This window comes from Coffea arabica, chromosome 11e (genome assembly GCF_036785885.1).
Source record: "Coffea arabica cultivar ET-39 chromosome 11e, Coffea Arabica ET-39 HiFi, whole genome shotgun sequence".
Taxonomy (NCBI): Eukaryota; Viridiplantae; Streptophyta; class Magnoliopsida; order Gentianales; family Rubiaceae; genus Coffea; species Coffea arabica.
In genome coordinates this window covers 15,254,202-15,259,485 of record NC_092331.1, presented here as the reverse complement: position 1 = coordinate 15,259,485, position 5,284 = coordinate 15,254,202, and positions in this window count along the sequence as shown.

Here is a 5,284-nt window from a genome sequence, read left to right as displayed (position 1 = left end):
AGCGATAGTATGGCTTTTGGAGTGAAAAGGTAACAGTTGGTCCTATAGACATGTACAACCCCAAAGCTCTTCATTTCCACTCCAAATCAACCCAAACTCGAAGGAATCAAGTAGCCATAAAAATTGGACAGAATTTTCCCTAAATTTCTTTACTTTTCCATCCTACACTCAACACCAAAACTTATATCAATTCTACCTCAATAGCAACCACAAATCATAAACTATTACATGCACTTAATTAAGGCCACAACACCCTTCACATATAACCATGTGATAGCTCCACAACCAACCACAATAAAGCCCCAAATTGAAACCCTAATCTGAAATTTACACACATAAGCTGAAATTTTCTTTAGACAAGTCAATCTAGGACATAATACTCCAATATTTCACACAACAAAGCTATCAAACCATGGCCAATCATTAAGCTTCATATGAAGGCAGAATATTCATCATAAAAACTGAAAATTTACATATCACCATCTCAATCCATAATATTTCTCATAAAACTACCTATTTTGCAACCTTAAACTACTAATATGCAGTTATTCGAGGCAAAGAGAGATTTCTTGGCAAGTTACCTTAGAACCACTAGAAAGATGGTAGCTTAGTACTTTTCCTTCAAAAATCACTCCACCAACACCTCTATTCCTCCTTAGTAAGTAACTTTGATGGAATAGTTTGCAATTTTGATGGTTGAAACTCAAGATTGAAGCTTTAAATTGAAGTGTAAGATGAAGTTTTCTCTCCTTATTTTGCTCCTCAAGTGTTGGCCAAGACAAAGGAAAAATGAGAAGAAATTTGGTCAAAATTGGTTTTAGGAAAGTTAAGACAACTTTGGTCAAAGTCCATCTTCTAATAGTGTCGCGACAAATGGCGCCTTATGGTTTAATCTCATCTCTTTGTCTTCCAATGGTAATTTTATCTAACTAACCTCTAATTATCTACTAACACCTTATAAAATAATATCCCTTTATATAAAACTGCAACTAATCGTCAAAATTTTATCGCACTAACCGCACTAGCGGGTCCCACGTCCATAACGCACTTCACTCTTAACATGTACTAACTTATACCAGAAAAATGATTTAAAAACTATACTCACTTATAAAAATGTCTAGAAAATTAAAGTAGTAAAATAAAATAGAGAAAATGCATGAAAGAAATAGAATAAAATAATATAAAATAAGAAAATTTTGCGGGTCCTCACAGTAGCTTTTTCCAAAGTAGCTGATGGAGAGAAAATAACCACAAAATGAAGTACTTTCTTCTTCATGCCAGTTAATATTCTGGTCATTAAGCTGTTGCACAGGGAAGAGTAACGTCATACCCAATTTGTTGTTTTGAGATTTATAGATTTGTATACACTGCTTGGCTTCTTAGTTAATCAGAACAAACGAACAGGTGACATGAATCTTTAGGCTGATACAGTCCACATGAGACAATTGGAAAGCAAAATGAAAATCCAGCTAAGAAGCAAACCAACTTATACAACCACGTGGAAGAGCTCACGTGAAAATACTTCTTGTGGGCAATCGAATTGGTTAGTGCTTATTATTTGCAATCCAAACAATTTTTGTGTTATCTGAAATATCTTCTTGATTTGGTGAATATTATGTTAAATAATATTCCAAATATTTGATGTCCAAACACAATCATTATCTTTATATGATGAGAATGATGTTAAGGTTACAAATTACAAGTTAGTATAAGAGTTTGTTGTCTCTTTTTATTAGCAACTTTTTGCATTTTAGGGTCAATAGAATTGGGAGTTAGAAGGAAAATTGAGAAGAATTGTTCCTCATATTCTTATTGTTGAGCAATGTAGAGAATTTTCTAGCCAAATTGCTGATGAAGAAATTTGGGGAGTCATGTTCGCATTGAAGGATGGTAAAGCTCCTGACCCAGATGGCTACACAGCTGAATTTTTCAAGCAAAATTGAGATGTGGTAGGTGCTGAGGTTATTGAAGCATTGAAATTTTGCTTTATGAATCATTACATGTTCTACCTATGATAATCACTCTGGTCCCCAAAGTGCCAAATGCCATGCATATGAAGAATTTTAGGCCTATTGCTTATTGCAAGACTCTGTACAATGCTACTCAACTATTTTTGCAAAAAGGTTGAAGCAGGTGATTCCATCTATTATTAGCCATACACAGAGTGCATTGATAAAGGGTCAAAACATTCTTGATAATGTGCTGCTCATACATGAAATAGTCAGAGGTTATGGAAGAGCTAATGGACCACCTCGTACAATTATCAAAATAGACATTATGAAAGCCTATGATACCTTGAATTGGGAGTTTCTACTATCTACTATGGGACTGATAGGATTTCCTAATAATTTCATTAAATTAGTTGCAAGCGGTGTTACTACAGTCTCATTCTCCGTCAACTTAAATAGATCATTGATTGGGTACTTTTGTGATGAAAGGGGCTTAAGGCAAGGGGATCCAATTTCCCCCTACCTATTTCTTATAGCTATGCAAGTATTCTCAAGGTGGCTATAAAAAAAATCGCTAGTGAAGATTTTGACTACCATCTGAAATGCCAGGATCTTTAGCTATTACACCTGACTTTTGCTAATGAACTTTTTATCATTACTACTACAACTTATAGATCCTTTACTGTTATAAAGAAGACTTTGCAAGAGTTTGGGTAGCTATCTAGACTACGACCAAATTTACAAAAATGTCAAGTATACATAGTTATGGTGAATGAAGAGATGCAGAAGGAATTCAATGATATAATTTAGATGCCATTAGGAACTTTACCTATCAGATATTTGGGACTACCTTTGATATCTACGAGATTGAGCTTTGTAGATTGCGAACAAATCATTAACAAAATGCAACAAACATTGCACAGCTGGGTGACAAAAAGATTATCTTATGGTGGCAGGTTACAATTAATCAAGACAGTTTTGAATGGTATTCAACTTTATTAGTCTAGTGCGTTTATCTTGCCAAAAGTTGTAATACAAATATTAACAATTTAATGGCATCATTCTTGTGGTTTGGAGAGATCAAATTCCACTACTGTGCTAAGGTAAAATGGTATGATGTGTGTTTACAGAAAAAAGAAGGAGGACTTGGCTTATTTGATCTGGTGTTATGGACAAATATTTAATATTAAAGAAAATCTGGAATATATACAGGAAGAAGGACAACTTGTGGGTTAAGTGGATTCATGCTGTCAGTCTTAAAGGTGCATCCTTTTGGGGAATAAAAGAGCCGACTAACTGCTCGTAGTCGTGACAAAATTTTGAAGATTAGAAGGGATTGCCAAGCAAGTATAAAAACTGTAATATGTGATGGCAGGATACAAATTATTGGTATGATAACTAGAACGTAATGGGGCCTTTATACCAAAATACTCTGAAAATGTATTATATAACCTTGGGTTCTTGAAAACATCTATAGTAACATAGTTTATACAGGAGGGGGCATGGAAATGGTCACAAGGGAAAATGATGATTAAGGAGTTCAAAAGCCTTAAAACTGCCACACCTGAAATCTTCCTACCCTGCATGGAGGCAAAAGATGAGGTATACTGTATTGATGGACCACTAGGAAGATACAATGTAAAAGCAGGGATGAAATTTTTGAGACCTCATGGTAACACAGTAAGCTGGTATAAGCTGGTTTGGGGAAAAGGAGTAGTGCCAAGATATGCTTTTATTATTTGGATGCTATGTCTTAGAAAATTAAATACTAAGGTAGATTGAAGAAATGGAGAGTAAAACTGGAAGGTGAGCTTTGCAAGTTATGTTAAGGCCAATTGGAGACCATGAATCACTTGTTCTTTGATTGTTCTGTTTCAAGGAAGGTGTAGAAAAAATTGTTACACATTTTGCTTGTCTACTAAAGATATTCTACCATGGAAAAATGAAGTACAATGGTTAAGTGCCCTTTGGAAGTCGAAATCTTTTCCTGATCAAGTGAGGAGACTGGTATTTGTTAGGGTGGTATACCATATCTAGAAGGTTAGAAATCAAGCTTTATTCAAACAAATGCCTGTAAAAGAGGAGGACATTGTTCATGAAGTGCTGACTACTATAAAAGATGTAGTGGTGGGTTGGAAAAAATTTCCAGTAAACAAGGCAAGTTGGGAATTGGCTATAGAGTTGAAACTATCTCTGACTTGTTTAAGTTGACGAGTATTGTATAGTATAAAGTACTATTGATGTAGTAAAATTTTATATTCCGTGTACAAACTTACTATTCTTATCAATGAAATGTTCAATTTTACTTTAAAAAATTATTTTTAATTAAATTGTATCATAGGGGTAGAATTCAAGAAGATAGATCTATGTGATGGAGAGAGGATATCAATGTATGAGATTAAGCACATGGTGATGAATTGTGGTCACAACAATGAAGTCATATTCTACTGTTATCTTAATTCGAGAAGATACCAACCATGGACTGAGGTACCTTCAAATTAATAATCATATTAAAGAGTTCTATAGTTGGGTGAAGCATTTCAAATTGATAGAAGTGATATGTGACCATGTGCCAGACAAAGAGGTGTTCAAACTTCATATCAAGGCTCTCGTAAAGCCATCACATGACAAGAAGTTTGCAGTAATAATACAAAAGATTGATGATAGGGAGCATGTTTAACTACTCCATGCAAGTGGTAGTAAAAATGCAAAGACCACACAATCTATTAGGAAGGGTGGTTATATTTACAGATCATTTGCTACTCTAGAATGGAAGGATAGCAATAGACAAACAGAATCAATTTATGAAACTGCTGGGGAAGATGATACATCTATAGTTGGATCAGATTTACATTCAAGTTTTGATAATGGTGAACATACTTCCCCTAAACCTATTGGAAATAAGGGAGAACAAGATGAGTATGAAGGTGATGAAAGACAATTTGAGCAGTACATTGAATATTGTAGAAAAAATGAAATATATAAAGACAATCAAGTCAACAATCTAACAATATAGCCAAGTGAATCACATTAAAGTCTGCCTGATTCAACTCAACATGCTCAAACTCAGGAAATGCCAGAGAGTGAAATTGAAGATGAAAAAGAACTAAGTTGATAGGTTGCAATTTGTTGCTAAATTTATAATTGGTTATAAATTTAGTCAAATATTGTTTTCATTGGTAGATTCTACTTATATTTGGTTAATGGTGCCCATTGTAGGAAAATCAGCGAAAAGTGATAAAAGAGGTAATTTTTCAAGAATTGCTATCGAATCCAGAAGATTCGGAATTTGCACACGGAGATTTCTAAATCCGAATTGAATTCCAGACAGCTTT